Source organism: Mus caroli, unplaced genomic scaffold (genome assembly GCF_978045245.1).
Source record: "Mus caroli unplaced genomic scaffold, Mus_caroli_1 scaffold_52, whole genome shotgun sequence".
Taxonomy (NCBI): Eukaryota; Metazoa; Chordata; class Mammalia; order Rodentia; family Muridae; genus Mus; species Mus caroli.
Window position 1 is genome coordinate 871,640 of NW_028227307.1, and position 20,679 is coordinate 892,318.

General features: G+C 38.4%; 1 long non-coding RNA gene across 1 annotated transcript; it reads left to right on the plus strand.

The window, feature by feature from the left end:
- Window positions 1-4,633: 4,633 nt before the first annotated feature.
- Window positions 4,634-18,445, plus strand: LOC146999714 (uncharacterized). Its single transcript, XR_015046419.1, has 3 exons — window positions 4,634-4,682; window positions 6,185-6,319; window positions 18,388-18,445. It is a non-coding gene; the product is annotated as an uncharacterized LOC146999714 (long non-coding RNA).
- Window positions 18,446-20,679: the final 2,234 nt, after the last annotated feature.

Here is a 20,679-nt window from a genome sequence, read left to right on the forward strand (position 1 = left end):
TGAAGATGGCCAGGGTTATGCAGAGAAAATATATCTTGAAAAACAAACAACCCAAAAAACAAAAAATAACATAGAAAAGAAATATTTTTCTGTAGCAGTTCCTGATTCAACAGTGAAGAAGCAATCTAAATCAATTATAACCCAAAAGGTAATTTCTCCCAAGGTGTATTTTTCATGAGCACAGTCCAGGTTACACAGTGCATACACAAAGGAAAGGAGTTATTTTTACCTACAGAGGTGGTTAGCTTGTAGAGGTCCAGCATTAAAGCACTGTATAGTGCCTCCTTGGATGGGTTAAGTATAGCCCCTTCTTCCTCAGATAAATGCATTTGTATATCTTCAAATGTTAACAAGTCCTAAAGAAGAGAAAGGACTTGAATTTTGTACTGAAGCAGAAGCAGTTCTAGTACCTGCCTGTGAATCATGTCATAGGCTGCATGCTGAAGAAATTATCAGTAAAGGATTTAGGTGGAGAAATTGAGATGACCAGAGGTAGGCAAGTGGACAAGTTAATTGGTTGTAAAATACCCAGTTTCCACTCTGATCGTGCCAAGTATAGTCCCATGGAGATCAGTAAGGTCGAATGTACCCGATAACATTTGGTGTCTTAGCAGCAGGGAAAAACTAAATGAGACTGCCTGAAAAAGGGAAATGTTAAAATAAAAGAAAACAATAACAAAAAGCAATCTGACTTTCTCCAACCCCTCTAAGGTCCGGTAGCCTTCATGGCTACTTAACACCACCAAACCACTAGGAAATACTAGTGTTGGGCACATTGTTGTGTTGCCATAAAGCTGCCCTGATCATTTGCTTTCTTGGGTGTTATCCTTCATGAAGTGATTTCTCTCTTTTCCTTCTCTGTAAAATATAAAAGACTGAACTTAAAAGCACTATCTGAAGTTATACATGAGTCCCAACCTCTCTCTATAAGATCTGGTTACCATGAGTCAGCCAAAATAAACTCCACCTGACATTCTTAGGTTGGATTATGAAAGAGGTGGTTTCTGTTGTCACTTAGTTCCCCCATCACTAGCAGCACCTAGAACATGGCACTAGGGTACACAGGCCAGTGGAAGTCCTCCTCTCTCAACTCATGGATGTATTTTCATAAAAGGATACGAGTCCTAGTATCTATTCTGCCTCTAGAGAACATAAATGCTAGCCCATGCTCCTATACTGAAAAAAACTCTCAATCACCATAGATAGAGAAAATAATATATTCCATGACAAAACCAATTTTACACATAACGTTTCCATAAATCCAGCCCTACAAAGAATAATAGATGGAAAACACCCACTGAAGGAGTGAAACTACACCATAGAAGAAGCAAGAAAGTAATCTTTCAACAAATCCACACAAACGTACTTCCACCTCTAACAAGAAAATTAATATGAAGTAATCATATACCTTAATATCTGTTAATATGAAAATTAATATTACCAACATAACCTAATTAATTGAAATTCAAAAATGTTAGTATTTAGAAATTAGCCGTGTGTCATTCTGTTATCCCTAATTTGGAAAATGGGATTAATAGGTCCAATGTTGTACAATCCATATAGTCTTTCTGCTTTTTTGTACATAATACAGTCTTGCTGTGTGCCACATAATGGTCTTGAAATTATGCTTCTCCTATCTCAGCCTCTCTATTTGTAGGATTGTTTATTTGTTGTTTTTACACTATACTATGGTTTTCAAAACAGGTTATATATTTCAAAACTGTTTATAAACCAAAATTAATGTAGACAATTAATTTGGGAGGTGGCTCATAAGAGAAAAACAAAGAGTGAGACTGAAGATTTTGCTTGATATTTATTATTATTATATCAATTCTGAAGAAGAGGACTTTATAAGTTACTACTATTCTGAGATGAATGCTTTTGAAAAAAAATCACATCCAATGAAACTGAATCCTACCCTCAACTAATTTCTGTGACACCCTCCAAGCAGAACCATTCTTCTTTGAAACAGTTGATGAATGACTTCAGGGATAGACCATCTTAATACACACACCATTCCTTAAGTGAATGTACCCTGTAACATGTATTCTGAGAATGACAACAATCACTCAAGTCAAATAGCTTTGACCATAGCAGGAAATTAGTATCCAAAATCATGCCTTCAATTCATTCCTTGGTGCAGCAGAATTGTGAACTCTTACCTTAGCTACTATGTAGGTAAAATTCTTTGGTGATGTGGGGGAAATTCAAGTAGATCCTTATTACAATGAAATCCAGTGTTCATAAACTGTTCTTATTTTTTTGAATCACAGTAAGCCAAGATTTTTTTTTTAATTTCATTTTTTGTTAGATATTTTCATTTACATTCCAATATTCCCCTACACCCTTCCCCGTCCTTGCTCCCCAGCCCACCTACTCCCAACTCCTGTCCCTGGCAGTACTCTGTACTGAGGCATATAACCTTCTCAAAACCAAGGGCCTCTCCACCCACAGATGGCCTACCAGGCTATCCCCTGCTACATATTCAACTACAGACACAAGCTCTGGAGGTACTGGTTAGTTCATAATTTGTTCCTTATTTAGGGTTTCAAATCCCCTCAGCTCCTGGGGTACTTTCTCTAGCTCCTCCATTGGAGGCCATGTGTTCCACTCAATAGGTGACTGTGAGCATCTACTTCTGTATTTGCCAGTCATTGAACTAGCCTCACACAAGACAGCTTCAGAGTCCTGTTAGCATAATCTGTATGTCAAGATTTTTAAGCTCTACTAAAAACAAAACAAACAAACAAACAAAAAAACAAAAAAAAATACTATTTATGTTCATTAAAAAAACTAATAGTGATATATTATTTGAAAATATAATACAGTTAATATATTTGGAGTTACTTAAAATTTATATTGAGAAAAATGTATTTTCAGTATTGCTGCAGACAAACATCTACATAAGACTATTCAATTGATTGTTGTTTTATATCAAAAAAAACTTTATAATATTCTTTTTATTGTTACAATATTTTATAAATATTAAGGAACATGATAAAAAATGAAAGGTTTAATAGGTTTTGAGTGGGTATCAGCTAGAGGAGTTGTGGTACAAAAGAAAAATAAGAATGTGATGTAAGTCTGTTTACATAAAATATGCTTTTAGATGTTAACAAATTCAGATAAATTGAAATTATGTATATTTTCTTATCATAATGCATTAAAACTTAAATCAAAACTATTTCTAGAACTGGTGGGATTGCTCAACAGTTAGGAGCACTGGCTAATCTTTTACAGATCCTGAGTTCATTTCTCAGCAAAAACATGGTGGCTTACTACCGTTTATAAAGTGTTCTGATGCCGCCTTCTGTCATGTAGGTGACCACATAAACAGAGCACTCACACATTTTAATAATGATAGACTTAAAAACTTTAAAATGTTTCTATTATTGTTTATTATTATTATTATTATTATTATTATTATTATTATTATTATTATGCCTAACTTCTTCCTTCCATTTCTTTCCACCAAACTAGCCCATATATCCCTCTTTGGTCTTTTTTAAAGTTATAGCCTTTTTGAAAAACTAATATACAAGTAGGAAAACATTGAAAGTAAATGGGCAGAATGCCCTAGGATGCATGAAATACACACAAGTCTAGTTGAAAAAAAGAAAAGAAAAACTAGCTATTAAGAGCAACTGTTGGTTTGGCAGTAGTGGTTCATGCCTGCATTTGGGAGGCAGAAGCCAAGATTTCTGAATTCAAGGCCAGCCTGTTGTAAGTTCCAGAAAAATCAGGGCTACAGAGAGAAACCCGGTTTAGAAAAATAATAATAATAATAAATAAAACCAAAAAACAAAAACAAAAACAAACAAACAAACAAAATCATCTGTTCTATGCAGAGGACGGGGCACAAAGCACCCACATAGTGGCTCACAATTTGTGCACAGTCACGTTTTCAGAGAATCAGTGCTCTCTTCCAGCCTCTGTATGCAACAAAGGCATACGTGAGAGAGAGGTCCTGCCCAGTTAAGCTCATAAGTGAGAGAGAGGGCCTGCAAGGCCTAATGTATGAGTGAGAGAGAGGGCCTGGGCTGCCTAGCACATAAGTGAGAGAGAGGGCCGGAGAGGCTAAGCACATAAGTGAGAGAGAGGGCCTGCACTGCCTAGCACACTCTTCTAATCCAGCTCAATACTAGGAAGGTGGAGACAGGAGGGTACCAGAGGTTGTAGGGATTCTGGATGCTCCTTTCTGAACCCTTAGGACAGCATAGACTCTTGTGGTTTGCTTATATACATGCAGAAGTCTACAACATTAAATGCTTACGCACATAAATAAATAAAATCCAAAAATGCTTACAAGAGCCTCTACAGTTGAAATTAACTAGTGTCATTTGCAGTGTTTCATATGTTACACATTTGTTCAAGTTTTTCAAGTTTGTAAGGGCTTATCAACCTATAAACAGGAAATCATTTGTCTTAAAGCCAGTAGCTTATTCCCACCTCCTGAAAACTCACTTCAAAATGATGGTACCTGGTACTCCATGTACGCATGCGCAGGGTATATTCAGCCAATCAACGCAGGCCTTGGGTGAGACCTTTTTTGTCCATTTGGCATCACTAAGTGTACTTAGAGACCTCTATCCGGGCATGGCTCCTGACAACAGTTTTTTTTTCCTTTGAGGCTCTGATCACGGAAGGGTGCGGTTGGAAGGTGTTCATCTCTTAGATGATCTGTAAGTGATAGTTGGCTCTGATCATGGTTGTTGGACAGTTAATCGAGGTGTTATGTGGTGGGGCATCTCAGGCCCAGGTGGCCATTATGTGAGGAAAAGGCTCCTCATAGTCATTTCCTCTGGGATCTGAGGGAGAATGGAAGGTGGAGGACCGTATTCATGGAAGAGGATTGAACAGGTCAGGGGCATAGAGGATTGGGAACCCTTTGAAGAGAAAAGCTTGGGGCCTTGGGATAGGATCAGAGAGCCGGCTGCAGGACTAGGGGTCGGGGGCCAGGGAGCCATGGGTGAGAAGCCTTGGCGCTTGTCCTGTGTGCTGTTCAGGATCCATTAGAAACACACTGAGGATTCCTCCCTCCTCGTTGTCTAGTCAACGGTGTGTTCCTTTGATATACACTTTATGGACATTGCAGACAGTAGAGTTGTATAAGAAGAATGAATGAAAAGAAGAAGAGGAGATATTGCAAGAGATTCATAAGTCAACTGGGATGGATTCTGACCACGGATCCTTCCATCTCAATTGCCCATTTATTGGGATTAAAGACTTGCACTACCATGTTCAGCTTTTTCTCTCAATTTTATTTCTGTAGGATGGGATCTATCTTTGTAGTTCCGGCTGCCCTGTCTTGGGATGGCCTCGAACTTACAATCTTCAGATGTTTGAAATCCTCGGCTTCCCCAAATCCCCATTTTCTCCAATATAAGGCCTTTATGTTTGGGTGGTGGTGATGAGTGTTTCTTGTAGACTAAGCGTTGTGCCTTTTTGATATGAACATAAAGTTACCATGTTCGTTATCTTTCTGGATAGAACTGTGAGTTTACCTTAGACTGAGATAAACTGATAAACAGAATTGCTTATGTTTTGTTTAAAAAGGAATGTATGGGAGATTCAACCAAAATTCAGATGCCTCAAAGATTACAGGCGAACAAATTTTGCTCATCGTTTTCTGGAAGGAGGGGAGGAATCACATATTGAAGTGTGGCCAGGTTATGTCTTTTTTAAACTGAGAAATGGCAGATTGTTAACTTTGGTTCTGAAGGAGTTTTTTTTTTTTAAATAAGTTAAAGAAGTTTTTGAAACAAGTTGTGAGGGAAAGGGACATGGTAAATAGGATACATGGAGAAAATGTTCCTGGGAAGTATATATATATATATATATATATATATATATATGTGTGGTGTGTGTGTGTGTGTGTGTGTGTATGGGTATATGTGTGTATGTGTGTGTGTGTGTGTGTGTATGTGTGTGTGTGTGTATGTGTATATTTGTGTATATATACACACACACATATATATATGCATCATCATATTGAATATGTATACAGAACTCTCTGATAAAGACAAATGATTAAAAATACTATATGTTAAAAAACAAAAGAAATGATCTTTCATTGAGCTAAGATAATTATTTGACTTTTTGTCATTTTAATTATTTAAATGATACCTTTTATTCAGATAACTAAGTTCTTTTTTTTCTTTTAATTTTTTTTTTTTAAACTAAGAGGACTATTAAGTTCTTAAGAGAAGAATGGCGCTTAAGAAACTGATGGTGATACCAAAGGAAGGTTACTTATTACATTTGGACTTTGATGATGAAGAAGATGACATAAGTGTTTCAGAGGAATCTCTTACTAAAGGTATAGCATATCCAGTGTTGGGCATTAATTGTGTCCTGCATTTCATTAGACCTTTACCTAGTCTCCTAAAATGGAAGAAATCTTTGTTAAGAGTTTTCATAGACTTCATTTCTAATTTTACCTATATTTATCTATTCTTATACACGAGTTTTAGCAGCACATATACCTACTCTTGAAACTATAGTCACAATATGTTGAGAAACAATAACTTGCTATGATTTTGCCCAGGAAAAAACCTGACATAGTTCCTATAATATCTTTGCCATACATGAATTTATTTCATAAAACCTGCAAATAAATTATTTCATTTCTTTTTCTATTATATACTTACTTTATTTACATTTCACATGTTATCCCCTTTTCTACTTTCCCTTCCAAAAATCCCCTGTCCTCTCCCCTCTCCCCCTGCTCCCCAACACACCCACTCCCAATTCCTAGCCCAGGCATTTCCCAATACTGGGGCATAGGACTTTATAGGAACAAGTGGCTCTCCTCCCATTGATGACCAACTAGTCCATCCTCTGCTACATATGCAGCTGGGTCCATATGCCCCACTATTTCTTTTCTTTGATTGGTGGTTTAGTCCCAGAGAATTGTGGGGTTACTTGTTAGTTTATGTTTTTTTTTTCCTCCTAAGTTCCTGCAAACTCCTTAAGCTCCTTGGGTACTTTCTCTAGCTCCATATTTGGGGACCCTGTGCTCAGTCCAATGGATGTCAGTGAACATCCACTTCTTTATTGGTCAGGCACTGGCAGTTCCTCTCAGGAGACAACTATATCAGTCTCCTGTCCCCAAGCTCTTGGTGTATCTTCAATAGTATCTGGGTTTGGTGGCTGTTTATGAGATGGATCCCCAAGTGAGGCAGTGTATGGATTCGTTCAGTCTAAGCTCCAAACTTTGTCTCTGTAACTCCTCCCATGGATATTTTGTTCCCCATTCTAAGAAGGAACAACATAATCACACTTTGGTCTTTCTTCTTGAGGTTCATGGGTTTTGCAAATTTTACCTTGGTCATTCTGGGATTCAGGGATAATATCCATTTATCAATGATTGCATATTATATGTGTTCTTTTGTGATTGGGTTATCTCACTTAGGAAGATATCATCCAGAGCCATCCATTTGTCTAAGAATTTCATTAAATCATTGCTTTTAATACCTGTGTAGTAATTCATTATAGAAAAAGTACCATATTTTCTATATTGATTCTTCTAAAGAGAGTCACCTGATTTCTTTTCAGATTCTTGTTATTATACATAAGGCTGCTATAAACATAGTGAAGCATGTGTCCTTATTACAAGTTGGAACATCTTCTGGGTATATGCCCAGGAGGACTATTGCAGGATCTTCTAGTAGAATTATGTCCAATTTTCTGAGGAACCACCAGTCTGATTTCCAAACTGGTTGTAACAGCTTGCAAATCCACCAGCAATGGAGTGTTCATATTTCAACACATTCTTGCCAGCATCTGCTGTTATCTGAATTTTACATCTTAGCCATTCTGACAGGTGTGAGGTGGAATCTCTGGGTTATTTTGACTTACATTTCCCTGATGATTAAGGATGTTGAATATTTTTTAGGTGCTTCTAAATCATTCGGTATTCCTTAGTTGGGAATTATTTGTTTAGCTCTGTCCCAATTTTTAAAAATAGAGAAAATTGATTTTCTGGAGTCCAGATTTTTCATCTCTTTATATGTATTAGATATTAGACCCCTATCTTATTTAGGATTGGGAAAGATTTTTTTCCCAATCTGTTGGATGCAGTTTTGTCCTATTGATAGTGTCCTTGACCTTACAGAAGCTTAGCAATTTTATGGGGTTCAATTTTTCCATGTTATTCTTGCAGCACAAGCCATTGCTGCTCTTTTTTTTTTCTTTTCATCAAGAATTTTCCCCCTTTTCCCTTGTTCCATGTTCTTCCCCACTTTCTTCTCTATAAGTTTCAGGGTCTCTGGTTTTATGTACAGTTCCTTGATCCACTTAGACTTGAGCATTGTACAAGGGATGAGAATAGATCAATATGCCTTCTTCTACATGCTAATTGCCGATTGAGCCAGCACCACTGTTTGAAAATGCTGTCTTCGTTCCACTGGATTGTTTTAGCTCCTTTGTCAAAGATCAAGTGTCCATATGTGTGTGGGTTTATTTCTCTGTCTTCAGTTCTATTTCATTTATCTACTTGTCTATCATCACTCTACCTGTACCATGCCATTTTTATCACAATTGCTCTGTAGTACAGCTTGAGTTCACGCATGGTTATTCCAAAAAAGGTTCTTTTATTGTTGGGGATAGTTTTTCCTATCTTAGGGTTGTTTTTTGTCTTGTTTTGTTTTTGTTTGTTTGTTTGTTTGTTTTGTTTAATTTCAGGTGAATTTGCAAATTGTCCTTTCTAACTCAGTGAAGAATTAAGTTGGTATTTTGATGGGGATTGCATTGAATCTATAGATTCCTTTTGGTAGGACAGCCATTTTTACTCTATTAATCCTTCCAATCCATGTGCATGGGCTATCTTTCCATCTTCTGAGATCTTTTTTGATTTCTTTCTTCAGAGATTTGAAGTTTTTATCATATGTATTTTTCTCTTCATAAGTTAGATTCACACCAAGGTATTTTATATTATTTGTGACTATTGTGAAAGATGTTTTTTTGTTTGTTTGTTTTTTTTTTGTTTAGTTTGTTTTTCATCCTGCTTTTCCTTTGTGTAGAAAAAGGCCATTGACTTGTTTGAGTTAATTTTATATTCAACTACAGCACTGAAGTTGTGTATCAGGTTTAGGATTTCTCTGGCAATTTTTTGGGTCACTGATACATGCTATCATATCATCTGGAAATAGTGATATTTTGACTTCTTCCTTTCCAATTTTTATTCATTTGTTCTCCTTTTGTTGTCTAATTACTCTGGATATGTCTTCAACTACTATATTGAATAGGTAGGGAGAAAGTGGGCAGACTTGTCTATTCCCTGATATAGTGGGATTGTTTCAAGTTTCTCACCATTTAGTTTAATGCTGGCTACTGGTTTGCTGTCCATTGTTTTTTTTTTTTTTTTATGTTTAGATATGGGCCTGGCATTCCTGATCTTTCTTGGACTTTCATTATAAATGGGTGTGCATTTTGTCAAATACTTTCTCAGCATCTAATGAGTTGAGCATGTTGTTTTTGTCTTTGAGTTTATTTCTATAGTGGATTAATTTGATGGATTTCCATATATTAAACCATCCCAGGGATGAAGCGTACTTGACCATGATGGATGATCGTTTTGATGTATTCTTTGATTCAGTTTGCAAGGATTTTATTGAGTATTTTTGCTTTGATATTCATATGGGAAAATGGTCTGAAGTTTCCTTTCTTCATTGGGTCTTTGTATCATTTGAATATAATTGTAATCTGGCTTCATAGAATAAACTCAATAGTATTCCTTCTCTTCTGATTTTGCATAATAGTTTGAAGAATATTGGTATTAGGTCTCCATGTGTAAGACCCCCGAAACTGGACCTCCACTGAAGCCCATTCAAGTCCCAGAATGAGCTGGCCAGCACCCCAATGACTCAAGAGAAAACTATACCTGATGCAAACAGAAAGAGGTTTTATTATCAGCTAGCTGAGGACAAACTCCTTCCACCGTGCAGGGCAGGGGAGTTTGACCCTGAGCTGTGACAGAAGGGGGCTTTTAACAGCTGGCTGAGGAATTGGGATGAAAGTTCAGAGGAGTTGGGAACAGATGGGAGGAGTTGGGAGAAGAGTTGGGAGGAGTTGGAAAGAGTAGGGAGGAATGTTGTTCTCTGCCTGGATGTCTTTCGTAAAGTTACAATTATCACATCTCTGGCTGTAAGGCTCAGAAACAAAAAGGCTTTTTGCAGGCTATAAATAACAAAGAGCTTCTTTCTGACTGCATTTGTAGAGATCAGGGACAACAAGCTTGGAGAATATCCAGGGGCTTTACCTTCCAGGGAGAACTGCTCTAAGTTGGAGTCTCACATTCCCCACTACATCTTCTACATAGTTCTAGTCTTAAAACTAGGAAAAATAACCGCTAGCCCAGCTGCCAAACAAAGCCAACATGAGGTCACAGCTCTAGGATTTGTAACCTTGAGAGCCTCAAAATGCACTTGAATGAGACAAAAGTTTCTCTTGCCGTCGTACGAGGAAGGGAGGAGGTTCCTGTGCACTGCCTGGTGAATATGAGCAGCACTGGGCCATTGAGCCATGGTGGGCTGGGTGCAGGAGCCCAGCACATGCTGGAGTAGCGGTGGTGGTGTTTGCCAAAAGCAGCAGGTAGGTGTTTTTTGTTTGTTTGTTTGTTTTTGTTTTTTTGGTTTGTTTGTTTGTTTTTTGCTATTTTTTTGTTTTATTTTTCAGCAATTCCAAGGCATTTTTATGACCAGTTCTAGGGTCTTTTAGCGAGCTAGCAGGGGTTCAAAAAAAGGAACATCAGGGTCAAACATTCCCCCTGCTTCTGTTAAGGAAGGTGGTCCCCAATTGAGAATTTGGAAGGGTGTAAGTTTAAATTTTCCTGTGGTGTTCCATACTCACAATAAGGTGAAGTGAAGGAGAGCTTCATAATCTTTTCTGCATGTCTCTAAAGCCGATTTAGTCAAGGTTTCTTTTAATTCTCTATTCATCTGCTCTACCTGTTCTGATGTCTGGGGTCTATATGGACAATGTAACTTCCAATCGATCCCCAATTTTCTGGCTAACCCTTGGCTTACCTGGGCAAAGAAGAAGGGGCACTTGATTGATGAAAGTACCTTAGGGATGCCAAATGATGGGGACATTTCCTCTAATATCTTCTTTGCCACAACATTGTCGGTCTCCTTCTTAGTGGGGAAGGCTTCGACCAAGCCTAAAAAGGTGTCTATAAAAAGTAATAGATATTTATTACTGTACTTGGCGAAATTAACTTCAGTGAAATCTACTTTTCAGAATGTACCAGGCCGTCACCTCTTAACCCCCCCTCTGGGGAGCATTATTCTGGTGCCTGACATTGGTGAGTGCACAGGCTTGGCATTCATTAACAAACTCCTGGGCAACATCTGTCAATCTAGTAACATAGTAGTTTGAGCTCTTAACAATTTCTTTAGCTTCTTAGTTTCCAAGTGGGGGAGCCTGTGTAGATTGGCTACATATTATAACCCTTCTCTGGTGGGCAGGATCCAGTGACCATCTTGGGTCTTGGCCACTCCTTGGGTAGTATATACACATATCTCAGGTATTTTTTTTTCTGTTCTTGATCTTCTAGACTGTAGTCCAAGCCTGCGTCTTTGAGTTTAAATGGTTTTTAAGTTCTTTATTTTTTTTTCCCTAGGGCCGCATGTTTGGCAGCAAGGTCAGCCATCTGATTTCCCTTCACTATGGCATCATGACTTTTTTGGAGATGGGTGCAATGTATGATGGCCAGTTAATTTTTTTTTCGAAAGTGTTTGGCTTCTAATAGGTTCAAGATTTCTTTTTTATTTTTAATATCTTTCCCATCAGATGTGAGTAATTCCTGTTTTCTATAGATCACCCCATGTATGTGAGCAGTGGTGAAAGCATACTTGCTGTCTGTGTAGATATTGATGTTTTTCTCTTTGGCCAGCTGCAAGGCTTGGGGGAGTGTGATTAGCTCTTCTCTCTGGGCTGTCATGCCTTCAGGCAAGCTGCTGTCCTCGATGGTTTTTTTTCCATTGACCACTGCTGCCCCTGCTTTTCTTTTACCTTCAACCAAAAAGTGTATACCATCTGTGTACCAGTTAGGGCAGCCTGGCCATGGCTGGTCAGTAAGGTCTTTCTTAATTTCAGTTTTTTTCTGCCAGGATGTCTATACCTTGGTGTATTTGTAGGAAGTCGTCGGCTTCCGGCAGCAAGGTGGCAGTATTCAGGATAGGAGGGGGTGCAAACTATACTCTTTCAGTCAGTAAAAGGCTCTGTTAATGGGTGCTGTGAGCAATAGTCATCCAGCAATCAGGCAGCTGTCTAATGATGCTTTCTAAGGCATGGGGATATAGGGGCTACTACTATAGTTCATTGACCTAGAGTCAGTTTGTCAGCCTCTTTGAGAAATACTGACACAGCAGCAGCAATAACTTTTAAGCAAGATGGTCATCCACTGTCCACTGGGTCTAATTTTTTTTTTTTAAACAATTGGGCCACAGGTCGTTTCTATTTCCCCAGATCTTGGGTCAGGACCCATCTCACTATTTCTGCTGTTTTGTCTACATAGAGAATGAAAGACTAGGTCAGGTCTTGCAGGACTAGAGTTGATGCACTAAGCAAGATTTTTTTAATTCTTTAAAGGCTTCCGGTGTTTGGGGGTCCATGAGAAAGTCACAGTCTCTTTAGTAAGGGGGTATGGTAGAGAGTGCCAGGGTGGCAAAGCCTGGCTTTTTAACAGGTAGCAACAGAGTATTCCAGGAAGACTGACAAGGGACCAAAACACCAAGTTCTAAGAGACTATGAATGTGAGGTCTAATGCCCTCTTGGGCCTCTTTGCTCATGGGGTATTGTTGTATCAGTTTCCAGTGTCACAAGGATGGGGTGCACCCTCTTTGCCTCTCTTATATCCCAAGTCTCTGCCCAGCATTTAGGATATCTCCCTTACCTGGTCCCTTCTAATACTTTTCTTGACAGGGATTGAGGCTCATGTAATCTATATTCTTCTTCTAATTTTAAAGTTCAAATTATAGAGATAGAGGCTTGCCAAGGGATTGAAGTTCCTTCAAAAGAAAAGCTTATTTGGACTTTTAAATTTGCTACTATGTCTCTTCTCAACAATAAAGTGGGGCATTCAGTAATGACGAGGAAGGAATCAGTTACTTGCCTTACTCCTAGATTAATTTTCTTATCAGTGGTCCAAGATTATGGTTTCTGTTTTGTTTTTGTTTTTGTTTTTTTTTTGTTTGTGTGTGTGTGTGTGTGTGTGTGTGTGTGTGTGTTTTCGAGACAGGGTTTCTCTGTGTTGCCTTGGCTGTCCTGGAACTCACTCTATAGACTAGGCTGGCCTCGAACTCAGAAATTCGCCTGCCTCTGCCTCCCGAGTGCTGGCATTAAAGGCGTGTGCTACCACGCAAGGTGAGAATGGTTTCTGAACAGTAGCCCCAATTACTTCGTATTTCTGGTTTCTCAATTTCTCCAGTGACTTTGTCAGGACTGAAAAAACTGCTCTGATACCAAGAAGGGAAGCCGTAGGGGTCTCTTCCACAGTTAGGGTTACACTAGTCTCAGGGAATGGGTCTGTGCCCCATATCACCTAGTCATCATCCTCTGGAGTAAGGACTTAGTTGTTCTGATATCTGTCTCTTTCATGGCACAGTCTCTTGCCCAGTGTCCCTTTTCTTTACAGTACCCACATTGGTCCTTATGTAGAGGTGGTCATAAAGGTCCTATGGAGTTCTGAGGTCTTTTTGGCCCTGTGTTGCCCAGGTACCCTGTCTGCCTTCTCCCTCCAACTTTTTTATAAACTTCCTTATCACTTGCAAATGTATCCAAAATCCTATTTAAAATTCTTGCCTGCCTTCCATCTCATCTACTTTCTCTTGCCTCAGCTGCTCTCTATTCTCTTTCTCCTATTTTTTTTTTAGTCTCTCTCTTATGGTACACTCTCTGCCTCCTTAACCAGATCTTGCAAAGATAGTGTTTACAGACTCTCTAGACACTGTAACATTCTCCTAATGGCAGAAGCAGACTGCCCAATGAAAGCCATGGCCACAGTGGCCTGCTGGCTCTCTGACACAGGGAGTGTAATGCCTGTATGCTTCTAAGAGGCACTCTAGAAACTCTGCTGGTAGCTCCTTTTCCTCTTGTAGGATCCCTCTTACCTTGGCCACATTGCTGGGTTGTCAGCTCCTCTCATTCCTGGTAATGTATCCCTGCGCCAAACTGTCAACTGCTCACTACCTTCAGGCCTGTTAGGGTACCAGTCAGTATGTGTCAGAGGGGGAAGCATGCATCTATGTCATTTGGAAGTTGTGTCAGCCATCCATTTGCCCCCAGCACATTCATTCTTACCTCCAGCAGAATCCTTTTCTTCTCCTGTGTGATAAAAATAACCCTTAAAAGCTGTTGACAGTCATCCCAAGTTGTCTGATGAGAGAACATGAGAGATTCCATTAGATTAGTAAGGGTAGAGGGGTTTTCAGAGAAGGCGGCGTGATTTGCCTTCCAATTATAGAGTTCAGAGAAGGAAAAAGCCCAGTAATGAAGAGGCTGCAGTTCCGGGGTCTGCTGGAGTAGGCCATAAGTACCTAAGGCCAGCAAGGTTGTTGAGTCTAGTCTCTCTGGACTCCATGCTCATTTGTCTTGTGTTCCAGCAGCTGGACCCTCCCTCGTGTCTGCAGTGGTACCCTGGTGAGGTATCTGGGTGAGACCGGTTAGTGATATGAGGGTGTGGTGTTACAATATTCTAGAAGTTCTTCTATCTCTGGATAGATCTTGGGAGGAGCCAAGGGTTGCAGTTCACCCCCCAACATATTTATCTTAGGTTTTTTTTTTTTTTTTTTTTTTTTTTTTTTGTGAGTGGTGGAAAGCTAGGACTTGGGAGTCCAGCTTGTTTTTCTGAACCCAAGGCTTCAACCAGGATGGGGTCAGGTGAGCTTCCTGCGCGGAAAATTCCGAGATGTCAATGTAGGGTGCTTGTTCTGGTTGAGACCCTAGTCTCTTCTGTGCAACAACATCTTTAACTGCAGAAATCACAATCAGTTCAATAGTGACCTCTGTTGGCCAACTAACACCAAAAGCCGGCCATTTTGTTGATAAGAAAGTTCTCCAAAATCTCTTTCTGACATCTACAAACAGACTGTGAATCCTAGTAGTAATTTCAGTTCAATTCTCAAGAATCAGTCCAAGAGTAGTGCTAACAGTCTGTCCCATCATCAGAGTCACATACAGGGAGACAAACACAATATATATATATATATATATATATATATATATATATATATATATATATATATATATATATATATATATATATAAACAGAAACAGACAGCTGAGTGAGCACATGCTCACTTGGCACCCAGTAACAGAAACAGACAGCCAAGTGAGCGCACTCTCATTTGGCACCTCGATTGGAGATCTCCATGCATCCCTGGAGCTCCCTCAGACCTTCTGGGATGTCTCCCAGTGCAGCAAGTGGTTACGACTAACATGTCTGTCAGTATCCCTGCCCTCCATCCAGAACAGGGAGGTCGTTGCTCTCAGGAGTGCAGACAACTGCAAACCATAATGCTGAATTCAAACACAGCCGACAGACAAAGACATTGCAAAGACAGGATCCTACCTCCAAGTGGGGTCTCTGTGAACTGTAGTAGGCCTCCTGGTGTATGAGAATGCACATGTAAGTCTCCCGAAGTTGGGCTTCCACTCATGTGCCGGAATGAGCTGGACAGCAAACTCGAGAGATAATCACACCTGATGCAAACTACAAGACGTTTTATTATCAGCTAGCTGAGGATGAAGTCCTTCTACCATACAGTGTGGGGATTTCAACCCCAAGTGGTGACAGTGGGGGGCTTTTAAAAGCTAGCTGAGGAATTGGGAAGAGTTGGGAGGATAGCTAGGAGGAGGTGGGTAGAGTTGGGAGGAGTTGGGAGGAGTTGGGAGGAACTGGGTGCAGTTGGGAAGAGATGGGAAGAGTTGGGAGGAGTGTTCTTCTCTGCCCAGATGTCTTTGGTAAAATTACAATTATCACATCTCTGGCTGTAAGGCTCAGAAACAAAAAAGGCTTTTTGCAGGCTATAGTGAACAAAGAGCTTCTTTCTAGCTGTATGTTTAGAGATTAGGGAAAACAAGCTTGGGGAAAGTCCAGGGGCTTTACCTTCCAGGGAGAAACGCTCTAAGTGGAGGTCTCACACATGAAGATCTGATAGAAATCTGATGGGTTCATCAGATCCTGGGCTTTTTTTGGTTGGGAGACTTAATGACTGCTTCTATTTCTTTAGGGGTTATGGGAGTAATTACAGGATTTATCTGATACTGATTTCAATTTCCTACCTATTATCTCTCTAGATAAGTGTGCATTTTTTCCTTATTTCCTTATTTTCATTTTTTTTTGAATACATGCTTGTTTAATAAGATCTGATCTGGATTTCCTAAGTTTCTGTTGTTATGGCTCCCTTTTCAATTCTGGTTTTGTGAATTTGGTTACTGTCCCTTTGCCCTGTAATTAGTCTGGCTAATATTTTATCTATCTTCTTGATTTTCTCAAAGAATCAGCTCCTAATTTGTTTGATTTTTTTTGTGTGTGTGTATGTGTGTGTGTGTGTGTGTGTGTAGAATTCCTTTGTTTCCATTTGGTTGATTTCAACCCTGAAATTGATTATTTCCTGCCTTCTACTCCTCTTGAGTGAATTTACTTCCTTTGGTTCTAGAATGTTTAGGTGTGCTGTCAACCTACTCCTATATCCTCTGTCCAATTTTTATTTGGAGGCATTCATAGCTATGAGTTTCCTTCTTAGAACTGTTTTGATTGTGTCCCATAACTTTTGGTATGTTGCAGGTTCATTTTCATTAAACTCTAAAAAGTCTTAAATTTATTTCTATTTCCTCCTTGCCCAAGTTATCACTCACTATATTGTTGTTCACCTACTATGTTTATGTGTGTTTTCAATTATTTATAACATTATTGAAAATCAACCTTAGTCCTTGGTGATCAGGTAGGATGCATGGGATTATTACAACATTTTTATATCTGTTAAGGCATGTTTTGGGACTGATTATATGGAGAAGGCATCATGAGGTGCTGAGAAGAATGGGCATCATTTTGTTTTAGGGTAAAATGTTCTATAGATATCAACTAATCTATTTGTTTCATAACTTCTGTTAGGTTCGCTGAGTCCCATTTAATTTTTGATTCCAGTATCTGTCTATTAATGAGGGAGGGGAGTTCCGCTATTATTGTCTTGGGTACAATGTGTGATTTAAGCTCTACTAAAGTTTCTTATAGGAATGTGAATGCCATTGCATTTGATGTATAAATGTTCAGAATTGGGAGTTCATCTTGGTAAATTTTAACTTTGATGAATATGAAGTGTCCCTCCTTTTCTTTTTTGATAACTTTGGGTTGAAAGTCAAATGTACTTGATATTAGAATTGCTACACAAGCTTGTTTCTTTGGACCATTAGCTTGGAAAATTGTTTTCTAGCCTTTTACTCTGAAGTAATATCTGTCTTTGTCCCTGAGGTTTGTTTCTGGTATGATGGGTCTTGCTTACACATCCAGTCTGTTAGTCTATGTCTTTTTATTGGTGAATTGAATCCCCTCATATTAAGAGATACTAAGGAAAAGTCTTTGTTGCTTCCTGATATTTTGATGGAATTTTTTCATGTAGCTATCTTCTTTTATGTTTGCTTCAAGATAAATATCTTGCTTTTTCGAGAGTGTAATTTCCCTCCTTATATTGGAGTTTTCCCTTTATTATCCCTTGGAGGGCTGGATTTGTTCATAAATATTGTGTAAATATTGTTTTTTCATGGAATACCTTCTTTTCTCAAACTATGGTAAGATATTTTTGCTGTGTATTATAGCCTTGGCTGGCATTTCTGTATGATATATGCCCAGGATCTTATGGCTTTCATAGTCTCAGAGGTTAAGTTAGGTATAGTTCTGATAAGTCTTCCTTTATAAGTTACTTGAAATTTCCCATATTGCTTTTAATATTCTTTCTTTCATTCTGTTCTTTTTTCCTTTTCCTTTTTTTTTTTTTTTTTTTTTTTTTGCATTTGATGTTTAGATTATTATATGATGGCAGGAATTTCTCTTCTGGTCTAAACTATTTGGAGTTTTGTAGACTTCTTGTATATTCACGGGAAACACTTTTTTTAGGTTAGGGAAATTTTCTTCTATAATTTTGTTGAATATACTCACTGTCCCTATAGTTTGGAAAAATTACTTTTCATCGATACCTATTATCCTTAAGTTTCGTCATCTCTTTGTGTCCTGGATTTCATCAATGTGATTGTTTCCTTTCTAAAATCTCTTTCAAAAACTCACATGGGCAGTTTCTTGTGAGAAATTCAAATCTTTAGTACTTTCTTAACTATTATTTATATAGCATCCATTCAAATGTTTCTATTTTCTCTTGTCAATACAGTAAAGAAGAGCCCAGCATTTGACAAAGATGAGAATATATCGACTCACATAAAAAAGGATGGAGATATGGGGTAAAATTTTCAATAGAGTATTTCAATAGAGTTCAATAGAGTACTTCATAAGTAGTGTTTGTGATCCCTTCACTGGAGAAGTGGATTCAGGAAGATGAACAATTCAAAGTCAGACACTGCTATATGTTGTGTTCAAGCCCAGATTGAGGTCCTTGAGACTTTGTGATCACAAACACATAGCAACTCATACAGTAGGACCACCTGCATGAGATCTTCCCAGGTATACACAAAAAGAAAAGGAAAAACATCAAAAGAATAAGAGGGGGGCCATCTGGGAAGAAGAAGGGTCTCAGCAAGAGTCGTAGAGGTATGAATAAACTACTGTGGGGTGTAAATGTATGAATTGTAAAAAGTAAATCATACAAGTTCACTTTGGTAGTCCACCATGTATTTTATATGTATATGCCATTTGTTCCGAACCAAACATATATTTATTATAAATAATTAAAAGAAGGTTCTGTTTAAAGTTTTCTGTGGGGAAGAAAAATGTCCTACCACTTCACGATATTTCTTACATTAATTTTTATATTCCTTTCTTAACAGAGGTGAACTAGACAGTATGTTGGATAAATCTGGAGGTATGTGTTTTTGGAGGTTTTTGCCTGGTTTTTGAAGAGGTCAGAAGAGGGAATCAGATCTCTATAACCCCTATACCATAGGGGATAATTTTAGATTTCACAGTAATTGTAGTTCTCTTTAAAACCCATATGAGATGACTTCTCAACCAACATTCAGAATGAATGATTAGCTGAAGGTGTAGCTCAGTGGTAAAATACCATGTAAAAGTTATGAGTTTCATCTTCAGTGGGCAAAACAAAAAAAAGAAAAAAACAAAAACAAAACAAAATCCAACCAACCCACCAAATTAACAAAAAAACTACCAAACAAACAAAACTCTGCAATAAGCCTCTCCAATGAAATGTTAGTTTGTGCAGTTTTCCAAATCAACTTCAGATTGTAAAGTGAGCAAGAAACCCAATTTGTTGTTGTAAGGAAACGAGCAAAACCAGCATTAAGCATTTTAGGAGCCTAAACTTAAGCATGATTAGAGAGAGAGAGGGAAAAAGAGAGTGGCTACAAGCTGTTTTGGTAAAGCGCTTGCCTTGAAAGTATATGGAGTTAAGGTGGGGACATAGAATCCACTTAAAAAATGCAGGCTGCAACCCAGTGTTGAGTAGGTGGAGACACCTTGCTGGCTAGCAAGGCTAGTGGCATTGGTGAGCTGCAGATTCTGAGAGACCATGTCTCAAGTTTTAAGTTTGGTCAGCTAGTGATGTCACATGCCTTAATTCCAGCAATTGGGAGGCAGAGGCAGGGAGATTTCTGAGTTTGAGGCCAGCTTGGTATACAGGGTGAGTTCCAGGACAACCAAGGCTATACAGAGAAACCCTGTCTTGAATAAAAAAATAAAATTAAAGTAAGTTGGAATATGATTAGAATGCAGTAGATGTCTATTTGTGGCTTTCTTGTGTACACTCATACTGAAATATATACACATCATTTTTTTGCCGAAACTCTTTTTAAGATTTACACAGTCCAGTAAAATTATGGTGTTTCTTTTTCTCTTTCTTGAAATAGATAATATTAAGAAAGTGTCATAATTTTATGATCTCTCCTGTATAGTAAAAATGAACATCTATCAAGAGACATGATCCAGCACACCTTAAAACATGCAAAGGACAGGGATGGAAAGATGGCTTAGAAATTAAGAGCACTTGTTGTTCTTGGACAGAACCAAGTTTTAGTTCCTAGAACCCATATAATGGCTCACAACCATTTTTAATTCTTTATCCAGGGGTTTTGGAATTATCTTCTAGTTTCTATGAACAACATACATGCAGGTTGTATAAATACAAACACGCAAAAACACATTACATAAAAAATAAAACAATTTAAATTACAATCAAGAGGCCCTTCATCTGAAAAAAAAAGTAGGAGAGTCTTTTTAGGGGTTCATTTATTTTAACTTTCAAGTTAGTATTGCAAACTTGGAAAATGGAAAGCCTCTGGGTATTAGTAGCAGCTAAAATACTACCTCCCTTTTGCTGCTTGGATGACAGATGAGTGATAGAGCCTAACTCGCCCTTAGTATACATGTGAAAACACAGCCAATCAGCAAGGGGCTTTGCTGAGATTGCTTTCCTGCTATCCAAACCCTGTTACCCAGTATGCTTTGTAGTGGTCATGAAGCCCAGTTCTTGAGGAAGAAATGTGCGTGAGGA